Source organism: Lathyrus oleraceus, chromosome 4, assembly GCF_024323335.1.
Source record: "Lathyrus oleraceus cultivar Zhongwan6 chromosome 4, CAAS_Psat_ZW6_1.0, whole genome shotgun sequence".
In the NCBI taxonomy this organism is placed as follows: domain Eukaryota; kingdom Viridiplantae; phylum Streptophyta; class Magnoliopsida; order Fabales; family Fabaceae; genus Lathyrus; species Lathyrus oleraceus.
Genome location: NC_066582.1, coordinates 237,878,000 through 237,893,667, shown reverse-complemented (window position 1 = coordinate 237,893,667; position 15,668 = coordinate 237,878,000). Strand labels below are relative to the sequence as shown.

Here is a 15,668-nt window from a genome sequence, read left to right as displayed (position 1 = left end):
TTTGACTTTCCAAAAATTATGAAATTTTTTCTCTAAGGTCCTTTGACCTTGTTTGATCTATGATAAATCGCTTGGACATTTATTTGGTGTTTTGAAGAGGTTTTAGGTTTTTGATCAAACATAATTTAATTTAATGCATTTTTAATTGATTTTTAATTGTTTAATTGTGTATAAATTGTGTTGTGCTATTTTTGTTGACTTGTGAAGTTTGACTATTGTGTTTGGGCCTTGGTCAAGGTTGATTTGGTTTTGTTGGATTAAACTCATTGGATTTAGTGGATTGATGAAATGTACATTTCATCTCCCAAAATGATTGAATGATTTTAATTTGATAAAATTCCTCCCATGACCAATTTGTGTTCTAGTAAGTGAGATTGTAAGTCTCCCCCCTTTTATGGTATTGTGTGGAAACTTGACCTTTTTTCCTTTCTTTGGAATATGTCTTGGTTCAAGGTTCCATGCTTGTGAATAGAGGGTCGAGCGTTCTCCAAAGAATGACTTAATGAATTGAAAAGCAAAAACAACACTAACATCTAATCAACTAACATTTAACTAACCTTTATTCTACTTTCCTATTAATTTCAAGTCATTTATTTATGTCATTTAGAATTCAAGTCATTTATCATTTTGCCATTTACATATCATTTAACTTGTTTATGTTTTGCTATTTTCATTTTGCTCACTTGAGCCATGTATTGTGATTACATATATTTGTTCGTGTATCTTGTTTGTGTTTGTGGTCTTAGGACCTTAAAATACCTAATAAACAACAAAAACCCTAAAAAAATGTTTGTGTGGACTGTTGGATTTGATCTGAGCTTTCATCAGATGCAAGTACTGAGATCCCTTTGAGTTCATTTGCTATATGGTCTTGATGAAAATGTTACTTTGAACCTATGTCTAATGCCTTATTTTGAGCCATTCAAGGAGTATGTCATCTGATTAATGGGGAAGATTTTGAAGAAGACTATGAAGTTGCTAGCTTGGATGTGGCTATCTTTATTTGATGCCTTGTTCTTCATCTTGCTCTCTTGTTGATATTGCTTGATTTTAAAGTCCAAAGGAAAAGTTGGTTTCTATATGACATTCTTGTCTATTGGATTGCATCCCATTGGTCAGATCTTTTCAACTCTTAACTTTTAATTCTTGCTTAGGATTAGTCTCTTCATCTCCTCCCACTTCTTAAATTTCAAATCTCTCCCTCTTTTAAAATCTTCTTTGCTTGTGATTTCTAAACTTAGACTTTATTGCAAATTAAAAACTTTGACCTTATGCAATTGCATTTTTAAACTCTTTTCTTAATCAAACTTGTAAATGAACTTAACCATACTTGACTTAAAAATTCAAAAGACAAAAAGAACTAACACTCATTCAAACTCTTTTAGGCCTTTTGTGCCTCTTTTAAACTTAATTTTTTTGTTAAAAGCAATTCAGTCACTTTGAAATTGATACCACGAACTACGAGGTTTTGATCCCTCATTTTTATGTTGGTACGTAGGCATAAGTCCGAAGGTTTTGTCAAACACAAAAATATAATTAATGAATTCTTTTCTCATCCCCACACAATATTTTATTTCAAACATCTTTTATGCCAAAACACATACACACATAAAAAAGGGCTCCCTAGGTGTACCTATGACACTTTGGGTGCTAACACCTTCCCTCTGTGTAACCAACCCCCTTACCTGTAATCTCTGGGATTTTATTAGTTTTGATTTGAAAAATTCTTATCTTTGGGTTTTGTTCGTACTTTTCCCTTTTTCCTTTTGAAACAATAAAAGTGCGTTGGCGACTATGGTTTAATTGACGTTAAGTTTATCCATAGCTTAATGGTCATAAATTTACCGCTACAGAAATTATGTGGAGACTCTGCTGGGGAGTAGTCCTCAGTGGGTTTAGCCTACTTTTTTATGTGTGTATATAATTGTATATTTGATGTTTGTATACTTGTTTGTGTGATATAATCTGCTTAATGTTCTTGGTGATCTCTGAGTGGTGAGATAAGTTGTAACCCGAACTTGAGTGCAATTAAGATAGGAGGATGGTATAGTCATGTTCGACTTATGTGGAGTAGTCCTTAACAAGTTGGCTTGAGACCCATCTACTCGGTGGAGACCCTTTTGGAGCTATTGATGTCACACAAGTTATTTGTGGTTAGGCCTTACTTTCTCTGATTTGGGGTCCGAGAAGCTGAGGACCATAGAACATTTAACCCAACTTGGCCTATTTAGGACATAGTACTGAGATTGTTCAGGTGTAGACTTGATAACAGTTATTACGCGATACTACACTCAGACGAGTTTCTCTTGAGAATATTATGGGTTGATGAGTCAGCCATCCTAACTTATAATATCCGATAGATGGAATTAAGACTCTGGGAACTTTTTAGAACATGGTCTACATACTTTATCCTTAGAACACTCCTTTGGGATGGTTCTTAACCTGACTCCATGCTCCTGACTCACAACAAACCCTTGATTCTTGGTTTTGATAAGGTAAAAGCCATAATCCACCAAAATGGATGATTGATCTTGACAATCAATTGATTCATCCCTTGACCTTTGTTTGTTTGCCTTGTGTGTGATACCTTACTTGTGATTGTTGCATTCATGCATACATGCGCATCATAACATTCATCACACGAAAAATAACTTTAAGGAACTGAGGTTTTGTTTGCAAATATTTTCAGACCATGGATTATGGACGAAGGAACACTAAGAAGTACAGTTTCAGATGTCCGGACTTGAAAGAGCTAAGGAAGCTATCATCTTTTGTATTAGATCCCTTGGATTTCAAGCAACATCATGGGAAGCTTCTACCTGTGTTATCTACTGATATGGTCAAAGGACTTTTGAGTGTGTTGGTTCAGTTTTATGACCCTCTCTACCATTGTGTCATGTTTACCGATTATCAACTTATGCCTATGTTAGAGGAGTATGCCCATCTCTTGGAAACACCTGTTTCTAACAAGGGGCCTTTTAGTCGATTGGAAGAGATTCCCATATCTCATATCATAGCTAAAGCTCTTCACTTGAAGAAGTCTGATATTGAGGCTCATTGGGTGAAGAAAGGAGGAATCTTTGGGTTGACTTTTGAGTTCCTTATTGGGAAAGCTACTGCCTTTGCTCAAGCCGGTAGTGTGGATGCTTTTGAAGCTATCTTTATGTTGCTCATCTATGGGTTGACTTTGTTCCCTAACATTGATGATTTTGTTGATCTTAACGCCATTAGAGTCTTCTTGATTGGGAATCTTATGCCTACTTTGTTGGGTGATGTTTACTTCTCTTTTCATTTGAGAAATTCTAAAGGTGGTGGAACTATTGTGTGTTGTGTTCCTCTTCTGTACAAGTGATTTATTTCACACTTGCCTCAGATGCCTGCTTTTGTGGAGAACAAACAATGTCTACGGTGGTCCTAGAGACTTATGTATATCACTAATGATGATATGGTTTGGTATGATTCTTCATTGGGTAGCTTGGAAATTATTGATAGTTGTGGTGAATTAATTAATGTGCCTCTCATTGGTACACAAGGAGGAATTAACTACAACCCTGCTTTGGCACGTCGTCAACTTGGGTTCCCCTTGAGAGACAAACCTAATAACACTCAGTTAGAAGGTCTTTTCTATCAAGAGGGTAAAGATTCCCAACTTTTGAAGCAAAAGATGATTCATGCTTGGCATAATATGCATAGGAAAGGAAGATCCGAGCTTGGTCCACGCAAATGTGTAGCTTTGGAAGCTTACACTCTTTGGGCGAAGAAGAGAGCTTTGGAATTGAAGATGTCGTATGCTTGTGAGAGACCTATGTCTATGGTTGTAGTTGAGCCATTAACTCTCCCTAACCAAGATGTAGAGGAGTTGGAAGACGCACTCGCCAAGATGAAGCGAGAGAAGGATATGTGAGAAGAGCGGTTCCATGCTTTGAGCCGAAAGCATAAGGAGTTATAGCTTGAGTCTAAGGATAAAGATGCGCTTATTAAACTTCTTGAAGACCGAGCAGTTAAGAGACAGAGAGAACCAGAGGGTCCATCTTCCTCTAGGATGCCTCAATATTCCAGTGCTTCGAAGAAGAGTGTTTATCAGCTTGTCCTCGAGAGGGCTCAGATGAAGACTTCTTTTGAGTCTGAGATCCGACGCATCCGAAGGAAGTACGCGCCTGCATCCAGATCATCTGACACTGTTTTTAGGGGATCCTTAGGATGATTAGTTTCCTTTTCTCTTGTATTTGTATTTTTGTTTCTGAAATTGTACTCAATGTAATCTTTCCAAATTATATAATTAAAATAAATTTTTATGGTCAATCAAATTGTTACAATTGTTATTATTATATATTTGCAAATAAAATAATATGTTCCTTGAAAATAAAAATAATCAAAACATTTCATTTCATGCATCATTTGCATAGCAGGCTTTTCTTCTGCCAAATACCTTATTGGTGATTTTTTTGTGCTTCAACCAAGCCGACTCATCAATACAATACTCGCGCCAATCATCCGAGAATCATGGAACATTTGGAACAAGAGAACCGAGAGTTGAAGGACGAGATTGCCCGCTTGACTGCCATGATGGAGTCTGTTCTAGTTGCTCAAAGTCAGTCTTCTCCAACGCCTACAACTCCTCTTCCTCCTCAGAGGACTGTCATCTCAGAGGTTACTACCTAAACTATGCCTACCACTCAGTTTGCTCCTATTATGCCTGCCGGATTCCCGTGGGGAATGCCCCCGAACTTTATGCCCGAAGGGTTTGCGCCTACTTTTGCTTCCATGCCGTATCTAGCCCGATCATGTCTGTTCCGCCTCTAGTTGTTCACACTTTGCCTCGTGTTAAATACACCATCTACCATTCCTAGTCGTCTGAGGGTCCGTATGTTTATGAGAAGATGGATGAGATGAAAGACCAATTCCTTGAGCTACGAAAGGAGTTGAATACCTTGAGGGGAAAAGATTGGTTCGGTAAGAGTGTTGCAGAACTTTGCTTAGTGCCAAATGTCAAGATCCCGATGAAGTTCAAAGTCCCTGAGTTTGAAAAGTATAAGGGAAATACCTGTCCACTTAGCCATCTCGTCATGTATGCCAGGAAAATGTCTATGCAAACTTATAATGATCAGTTATTGATTCACTACTTTTAGGATAGTCTGACTGGTGCCGCTCTGAGGTGGTACATGAGATTGGATAGTGCAAGTGTTCTCACGTTCAATGGTTTGGGTGAAGCCTTTGTGAAACAGTACAAGTATAACGTTGATATGGCTCCTGATAGAGACCAGCTGAGGTCTATATCTCAGAAGGACAAAGACACGTTTAAAGAGTACGCCCAGAGGTGGAGCGAGCTTGCTGCTTAGATCAACCCTCTGTTGGAAGAAAAAGAGATAACCAAGATTTTCCTTAAGACCCTGAGTTCGTTTTATCACAAACGAATGATTGCTAGTGCCCCCAGTGATTTTACCAAAATGGTAAATATGGGTATGAGATTACAAGAGGGTGTCTGTGAGGGACGTTTTTCTAAGGAAGAGGTATCTTCGAGCAAGAAGTATGGCAACAGTTTCGCTAGGAAGAAGGAAGGTGAAACCAATGCAGTGTCAGTAGGGAGGCAGAGGAGGCCTCATGTCAGAAGAAGTCCGCAACCATGTCAGCATCATCATCAAGTATTGTAAGACCCCAATTTTGATCCTAAGATCCCTCATGCAATCTCATCATATGCATTAGCATTGGGATCATACATTGCCATCCTCCATACCCCTCTTTCATTGGTTTTTTTTGGGAGAGATCACCAAGCACCATGTGATTGTATCATACTTGTATTTTATCATTTCACTTACCAAAATACCAAAAATATGTCTTTGTATTTGCTTAATTCTTTTGTAGGTAGGGCATGATCATTATTGATCTATCAAGTTCACATATAGGGTTTAAGACCCTCATTGCTAAGAGCACAACCAAGGAATGATCCACAATGGATCTAGGCATTATATATGAGTCTCCACGATCTCTACATGTTATTTTGATCAAGACTTCTTCAAGAGTTTGGAGTTGGTTTACCTTGGAACCCCTAGTTCATCTAGGTATCTTGAGTAACTTCTTCAACAAGCTTCTTCACTAACTCATCAAATTTCTCAAGGGACACTTCAAATTTCATCATCTTATGCATATATGATCTACCATGAGCCTAAAAAGTCAATATAATTGCAAGTTAGCAAGTTGGTTGATGGTGGTTGGCCAGATGATTTCATCTAATCAAAACTGGGTCCCTCTAGACCCTATCTCTTACACGTTTTATCATATGAAAATGATTCCCAAATAAATGTTACTCTAAATGACATTCCAAACAACTTTCATGTTGAAGTCTAGAGCTAATTTTTCTTGGCAAGTCATTTTCTATGTAAAACATTATATGTCATTTTGTCTAAACCCTAATTTGAAAGTCAACTTCCCAATGCCATAACTTGCTCATTTTTTTTGATATGAAATATTTCCAAATTTCACAATCAAATTCAAGATGTTTACTTCAACTTTTATGTTTGGAGTGAGAGATAAATCAACTTTTATGAGCATGTGATATAAGGATACATTATAGGTCATTTTGGACCAATACCATTGAACAAGTGATTTTCCTCAACTTCAAAAATGCATAACTCACTCATACCAAATCCAAATGATGTAAAATGTGTGACCATTTTTAAGGTTTCTAAAATAGCTACAACTTTGATGAAGAAACGTTTCTCATTTGGCGCTCACATAAAAAGTTAAGCAAGGTGGAATAATTGAACATATGACTTGACACCTAGAAAATATTTTGACATGTTGAAATTTCCAAATTTCCACATTAAAATTAACCATGATACAAGTTCCAAATGGAAAAGTGTTCAACATAAGAGTTGTTACTATTAATCTAAGATTTCCAAAGAGTTCTAATTCATTCATTTTGGACAAAATGTGAAGGGTTTGCGCATGGCTTAAACAGGGATGTATCAGTTGGCAAGATTCATGCTTTAAATATTAAAATAACTTTGCCTTGAAATCCAAGCTTCATGCAAACCTCATTTTAGTTGATTGTGGACCTTTTTGCATTGCTTCATGGGTCTGCACACGCCCATGCAAGCATGTACATTGCATTGTCAATTTTGGAAGTAATTTCAAGTGTGCAAATAACACTTCCCTTTTGCTATAAATAGAGGTCTAACGCTTTAGTTTGAAGGACCTTGCGCGCCATCTTTGAATCCCTAGCTCCAAACCCTCACCATTCAAAGGAAAACCTGATAAATTTCAATTGAAATTTGAGTTTGAGTCTCACTGTTTGGAGATTCAAAAACTCCAGGATCCAAAGTTTTGCATTACTCTTAAGCCACTTCCACAAGTTCCATAAGCAAGATCAAGCACAAATTGAAGCAAGAGAGATCCATTTCTGCACAGCATTGAAGGTATTTTTCCATATTTTTCTTCTCTTCAATTCTCTCTCAATTCTCATGATTCTCTTGGATCTTTGGTTGTCTGAAGTGATACCAATGTAGGCTAGAAGATTGAGTTGCTTTGAAGTCAAATCGAAGCAACTCAATTGACACACCTCAAAATTCAACTCCACGTATCTCTCTATATATTTGGAGTTAGGTTAAATTGAGGTGATATTCGTGATCTACACCTTTTTTTCTTTAAGATCATGTCCTCTTTTTTCATTTATGATATGGTGATGATTGAACCAGTCCGGCCAGGGTCATCAGAGAAGATGACCGGCGTTTGGCTCCGAGGATGAGCTGGAAGTGTTTAGAGCCATTGATTTGTTTTAAAACGTTTTAATCTGGAGCACTCATTCTGATTACCATGCGTCTGGACTGTTGGTTTGATCTGAGACAATTGGACTTAGAATTTAGGCAACACTCCCTATGCAAAGGACTTGGCCAATGCCAACTTTCATGAAACCAAGTGCTTGAGAATTGAAACTTCATCTGATACAATATTGAAGATCCATTTGATTTCATCTGCAACACGATCATTCTGAAGCTGTTAGTTTGAACCTGTGACTTATGCCATTTTGGAATTCATCTACTACATGGGCAAATTTGAAGAAAATCATGGAGTTGCTAAGCTTGGATGGGGCTATATTTATTTGATGTCTTTCTCTTCAGATTGATATTTTGTGCATTGTTTGTTGCTTGATTCTAAAGTCCAAGGGAATTATGGGTTTCTATATGACATTCTTGTCTATTGGATTGCAACCCATTGATCAGATCTTTTCAACTCTCAGCTTTTAAATTTGTGCTTAGGATTAGTATCTTCATATCCTTCCCACTTCTTTACTTTCAAATCTCTCCCTCCTTTTAAAAACTTCTTTGCTTGTGTCTGTTTCTAAACATAGACCATTTTTTTTTGCAAACTAGAAACTTTGGCCTTATGCCATTGCATTTTTCAAACTCTTTTCTTAAGCAAACTTGTAAATGAACTTAACTAAACTTGACTTAAAATTTTCAAAATCCAAAAAGAACTAACTCTCATTCAAATCATTTTAGGCCTTTATGCCTTTCAAACTCAAAAATTTTGTTAAAAGCAATGCATCCACTTTGAAATTGATACCACGAACTACGAGGTTTTGATTCCTCATGTTATGTTGGTACGTAGGCACAAGTCTGAAGGTCTTGTCAAACGCAAAAATATAGTTAGTGAATTATTTTTTTATCCCTCCATTCTATTTGTTTGCAAACATCATTTGTCCAAAAACACATATGCACACAAGAAAGGGCTCCTTGGGAGTACCTATGACACTTTGGGTGCTAACACCTTCCCTCTGTGTAACCAACCCCATTACCTGTAACCTCTGGCATTTTATTAGTTTTGATTTGAAAACTTCTTACTCTTGGGTTTTGTTCGTACTTTTCCCTTTTCCCTTGGAAACAATAAAAGCGCGGTGGCGACTCTTGTTTATTTGACGTTTAGCTTATCCATAGCTTGATGGTCATGAATTTACCGCTATAAAATTTAAGTGGAGACTCTGCTGGGGAGTAGTCTCCAGTGGGTTTAGCCTACTTTTGTGTGTGTATATAATTGTATATTTGATGTATGTATATTTGTTTGTGTGATATAATTTGTTTGTTATACTTGGTGATCTCTGAGTGGTGAGATAAGTTCTAACCCGAACTTGAGTGCAATTAAGATAGGAGGATGGTATAGCCATGTTCGACTTGTGTGGAGTAGTGTTTAACAAGTTAGCTTGAGAGCCATCTACTCAGTGGAGACCCTTTTGGATTTTGGAATGTCACACATGTATTTGTGGTTAGGCATTACTATCTCTAATTTAGGGTCCGAGAACCTGAGGACCGTAGAACATTTAACCCCTCTTGGCCTATTTAGGACGTAGTGCGGAGACTGTTCAAGTGTAGACTTAATAACAGTTGTTATGCGATACTACACTCAGACGAGTTTCTCTTGAGAATATTATGTGTTGATGAGTCAGTCATCCTAACCTGTAATACCCGATAGATGGAATTAAGACTCTGGGAACTTTTTAGAACATGATCTAAAGGTTTTATCCTTAGTTCACTCCTTTGGGATGGTTCTTACCCAGACTCCATGCTCGTGACTCACAACAAACTCTTGATTCTTAGTTGATCCAATCATGTCTTGTCAATATCAATGGAACTTGGGTGTCGGTAAGTTGTAAACCATAATCCACCAAAATGGATGATTGATCTTGACAATGACTTGATTCATCCTATGACCTTTGTTTGTTTGCCTTGTGTGGGATCCCTTATTTGTGATTTTTGCATTCATGCATTCATGCGCATCATGACATTCATCACACAAAAATTTCAAGGAACTGAGGTGTTATTTGCAAATATTTTCAGACCATGGATTATGGATAAAGGAACACTAAGAAGTACAGTTTCAGATGTCCTAATTTGAAAGAGTTAAGGAAGCTAACATCTTTGGTATTAGATCCCTTGGACTTCATACAACGTCATGGGAAGCTTCTGTCTATCTTGTCTGCCGATGTAGTGGAAGGACTTCTGAGTGTGTTATTGAAGTTTTATGACCCTTTCTACCGTTGCTTCACTTTTCCGGATTATCAGCTTATGCCTACGTTGGAGGAGTATGCACATCTCTTGGGAATACCCGTTTCTAACATAGTGCCCTTTAGTGGATTGGTAGAGATTCCCAGATCTCATCTTTTTATTGAAGCTCTTCACTTGAAGAAGTCTGAGATAGAGGCTCATTGGGTGAAGAAAGGAGGATTGTTTGGGTTTCCTCCTGATTTCCTCATCAAGGAAGCTACTGCCTTTGCTCAAGCCGGTAGTGTGGACGCTTTTGAAGCTAACTTTGTGTTGCTCATCTATGGATTAGCTTTGTTCCCTAACATTGACAGTTTTGTTAATGTTAACGCCATTAAAATTTTGTTGATTAGGAATCATGTGCCTACTTGGTTGGGTGACACGTACTTCTTGTTGCATCTAAGGAATTCTAAAGGTGGTTGAACGATTGTCTGTTGCATTCCTCTTCTGTACAAGTGGTTTATTTCGCACTTGCCTTAGACACCTACTTTTGTGGAGAACAAATAATGTCTACAGTGGTCTCAGAGACTTATGTTTCTCACCAATGATGATATAGTTTGGTATGATCCTTCATTAATCAGTTTGGAGATTATTGACTGTTGTGGTGAATTCTCTAATGTGCCTCTCATTGGTACACAAGGAAGAATTAACTACAACTCTGCTTTGACTCGTCGTTAACTTGGGTTCCCCTTGAGAGACAAACCTAATAACACTTTGTTAGAAGGTATTTTCTATCAAGAGGGTAAAGATCCCCAACATTTGAAGCAGAAGATTGTGCATGCTTGGCATAATGTGCATAGGAATGGAAGGTCCGAGCTTGGTCCACGCAATTGTGTTGCTTTGGAAACTTACACTCTTTGGATGAAGAAGAGAGCTATGGAGTTGAAGATGCCTTATCCTTATGAGAGACATATGTCTATGGTTGTGGTTGAGCCATTAACTCTCCCTAACCAGGATGTAGAGGAGTTGGAAGACGCACTCTCCAAGATGAAGCGAGAGAAGGATATGTGGGAAGAGCGTTTCCATGCTTTGAGCCGAAAGCATGAGGAGTTGCAGCTTGAGTCTAAGTCCAAAAATGCACTCATTGAGCTACTTGAGGACCGAGTGACAAAGACACAGAGAGAACCGGAGGTTTCATCTTCCTCTACTATACCTCAGTCTTTCGTTGCTTGGAAGAAGATTGTTAATCAGCTTGTTCTCGAGAAGACTTAGACGAAGGCTTCTTTTGAGACAGAGATCCAACGCATCCGAAGGAAGTACGCTCCTTCAGCCCAATCTTATGATGTTGTTATTAGGGAACCTTAGGATGAATAATCTCCTTTTCTCTTGTATTTTTTATTCGGTTTCTGAAATTATACTCAGTGTAATCCTTCCAATTATATAAATAAAAGAGATTTTTGATGGTCATACCAAATTGTTGCAATTATTGTTGAATATATATTTTTTCACATAATATAGTAAGTTCCTGGAAAATAAAAACAATTAAGCATTGCATGTCATGCATCATTTACATAAGCAGGTCTCTCTTTCGCCAGATGTCTTATTGGTGTTTCTTCTGTGCTTCAACCAAGCTGACTCATCGATATAATACTCACGCCAATCACTCCAGAATCATGGAAATCTTGAGCAAGAGAATAGAGACTTGAAAGAGGAGATCGCCTGCCTGACTGCCATGATGGAGTCAGCCTTAGCTGCTCAGAGCCAGTCTTCTCCAACACCCGCAACTCCTCCTCCTCAGAGCACTGTCATTTCCGAGGTGGCTACCTCTACCATTCCTGCAACTGATGCTCACTTTGCACCCAACATGCCTGCCGGATTCCCGTGGGGAATGCCCCCGAACTTCATGCCTGAAGGTTTTACGCATACATTTTCTTCTATGCCGACATCTAGCTCGATCATGTCTGTGTCACCGCCCATCGTGCATACCCTGCCTCGTGTAGAAGACACCATCTACCATTCAGAGTCGTCTGAGGGCCCGGATGTGTGTGATAAGATGGATGAGATGAAAGATCAATTTCTTGAGCTGCTTAAGGAGTTGAAGACTCTGAGGGGTAAGGACTTATTTGGGAAGACTGCTGCGGAACTGTGTTTGGTTCCAAATGTGAAGATCCCAGTGAAATTCAAAGTGCCTGACTTTGAAAAATACAAGGGGAATACATGTCCACTCAGTCATTTGGTGATGTACGCTAGAAAAATGTCTACTCAAATGGATAATGATCAGTTGTTGATCCATTATTTTCAGGATAGTCTGATCAGTGTCGCTCCGAGGTGGTACATGGGGTTGGATAGTGCGAGTATCCGCATGTTCAACGATTTGGGCGAAGCATTTGTGAAGCAGTATAAATATAATGTTAATATGGCTCCAGATAGGGATCAGTTGAGATCGTTGTCTCAGAAGGACAAGGAGACATTCAAGGAGTATGCGTAGAGATGGAGGGAACTCGCTGCTCAGATTACCCCTCCTTTAGAAGAAAAGGAGATGACCAAGATCTTCCTCAAGACCCTGAGCTCATTTTATTATGAGTGGATGATTGCTAGTGCCCCAGTGCCTTTACCGAAATGGTAAACATGGGGATGAGGCTAGAAGAAGGTGTCCGAGAGGGACGGTTATCTAGAGAGGAGGTGTCATCCAGCAAGAGGTATGGCAACAGTTTTAGCAAGAAGAAGGACAGTGAAGCTAATGCAATTTCCATTGGGAGGAAAAAAAAGGCCTCAAATTAGAAGAAATCAACCACCCCGTCAACATTATCATCAAGTATCTTCATTTATTCATGTGTTTTCCGCAAATCAATCAGCACCAGTTCAGCAATAACAACGATAACAACAACCTCAACAACGAACAAACACCTACAACAACAACAATACTAGCAATCATCAACAACAAACTTTTGAGAGGAAGATGGTCTCTTGATAACATGAAACTATATCACATTTTTAGACTTGATTTAATTAAATTATATCGTTATTTGATTCAATTTATTTCATATTGTTCGATATTACTCAGTATTTTCTTATTATTTATTTCAGGTATCATTATTTAAAGCACGTGTGAAAAAGAAATAAAAGGGGTGCAAAAAGAAGATTTTCTAGGAAAAGCAGCAAGCTGAAGCACCAAAGCCCAGCCCACGCGTGGAACACTAAAAAAAGAGATTGTTGTCATGACCGCAACAAGCACGTGCCGATCGCCACGTCCTAAAACCTAGTGTTACGACCGTAACACATAGTGTGACGGACGTCACACATTCCATCCTATATTTTAGGCTTTACGTGCATAACGGAGTGGACGGTTTCCCCTAAATTCTCTCATGCACTCGTAGACGTTTTGAACCACACTGAAGACCCATTCTAGGAGACGGTTATTTTTGGGAGGTGAATATAAATAAACCTCATAAAAGCCAATGGTCCCTCTCTTCTCGGTACAATTTTTCCAGCATTATTTTTCCAGCATTCTAATTTTTCAAGCAATTTATTTCTTCTTTTCTTTTCTAGTTTAATTTCCGAAGTATACAATTTATTTTCTCACGATAGTTTCTACACCGGAAATTATTGTGTAACTTTTACTGGATCTAACCTTACGTTAGATCCTATCTGATCGAGAATTGTGAAGAACAAATCCAACCGACTTGTGGTGGAGTGTTCGAGCTCCGAAGCGTAAGAGATAGAACCACAGATTTCTAGTATTTTTCCAGGTTCATTAATTAATTGATTTATAGTTTTAATTTACATATGCTTTGTTCCATTGTTTATATATATCGTTTGTTTGATATGGCCGTATTTATGCATGATTATTGTTTATGCATGTTTATCATGTCTGGCTAATTAATTTAGATATCGGTATGTAAAGTAAACGGAATAAAGGAATCGAAATTGAGTTGGTTTAAATTTATTTCAGAATATAGTCACTCTTTTTCTGGTCTCAATTTACAAAGTTAATACCAAGGTTTTTGTACGAGAGTAAAAGACATAAAGAAGTTAAAATCAATAGAACGACAGTTTGAGTTTTTAACTGGACAGTGTAAATTGAACATTAACTTTAAATCAGGGCGAAAGAAATTTTTAAGGTTAATTAAATTCTAATCATTTTCAAAAATTATTTTTAAAAGTTAAATGTGAGGACGAGAGTTAAGCATTTAAGTTTAATCATATAATCTAAGTCAACAGAGCGAGAGTTTGAGACGAGGGCGTTTAAACGGTTAGTATTTTCTCAAAAGGAGTTTCCATAGATTCTATTATTTTCAAAAGTGATTTTAGATTTAACGAAATAGTGAGAGCGTACGTTAAAATATAAAGTCATAGTCTAATTCAACAAAGCAAGAGTTTGAGGAAAAGACTTTTAATTAATAGTGTCTACTGAAAAGACTTATTTTAAAATTAAGACAAAGACCAACGAAGATTTGATTCCCCAATTACGACGAACTACATACTGATATCCATACTATTTGATATTTTATCTAGATCCAAATTTAGTTGTACTTTTCCCCCTAATCATTAAAGTATCAAACGCCTTAGCTTTATGCAGTAACCCTAGAAAAACGGTAAATCGATTCATTAAGTCCCTGTGGGATCGATATCTTTTAAAACTACGCGATTAGCCTGTGCACTTGTAGTTAGTACCCCGATAGACTCACAAAGTCGCGATCAAGTTTTTGGCGCCGTTGCCGTGGACTTTTATTTAGTCGATATCGTAACTCTTCTGTTACGCTGTAGAGACTAAGGTAATTTTTATTTTTTTCCCTTTTTCGTTGATTTGTATGCCACACACTCGCTCACTAGGCGAGCCGTACTACTTACGAATCAACAACGTCGAACGATATCTCCGATTATTACGACGAATTTGGGAGTATCGTGCTAGAAACAATCTTCCTCCAATCGAAATTCCTGATCTCATAAATCCCTTTCCTTTAACGATACCAGCGATGGCCGAACCAGCTCGTGCTCTTCGAGATTACGCTGCCCCATCGCAGGATGAGCCGCATTCGAGTATTGCTCCACCCGCAATCGAAGCGAACAACTTCGAACTTAAACCTTCGTTGTTGCAGGCAGTGCAACAGAATCAATTTTCTGGAAATCCTACCGAGGATCCAAACCTTCATTTATCCGTATTTGTCCAATACGCTGACACTGTTAAAGCTAATGGTGTCACTTCAGAGGCAATTCGACTTCGTCTCTTTCCTTTCTCGTTAAGAGATAAAGCTAGAAGATGGCTTCAGTCTCTTCCTTCCAACTCAGTCACCACATGGAATGAGTTGAAGAAAGTCTTTCTTGCCCGATATTTTTCTCCAAGCAAAACAGCTATGTTGAGAGCTCAGATAAATGGATTTAAGAAAAAAGATAACGAATCTCTTTTTGAAGCCTGGGAAAGATACAAGGACATAATGAGACTTTGCCCACACCATGGTTTAGAGGAATGGTTAGTGATTCGCACCTTCTACAATGGTCTCCTGTACAACATAAGGTTAACAATAGACGCCGCCGCTGGTGGTGCGCTTATGGATAAACCTTACACCGGCGCTTATCAACTTATCGAGAGCGTGGCCCAAAATCATTATCAATGGGGAAGCGACCGAGCAGTGGTAGAAAAACCTCAAACGAAAGGTGGCATGTACGAGATAAGTAACCTTGATCATGTTAATG

The 15,668-nt window shown here is 38.1% G+C and overlaps 1 pseudogene; it reads right to left on the bottom strand.

Annotated features, from left to right (window-relative positions):
* Positions 1-15,335: 15,335 nt before the first annotated feature.
* Positions 15,336-15,435, bottom strand: LOC127077926 (uncharacterized; annotated as a pseudogene).
* Positions 15,436-15,668: the final 233 nt, after the last annotated feature.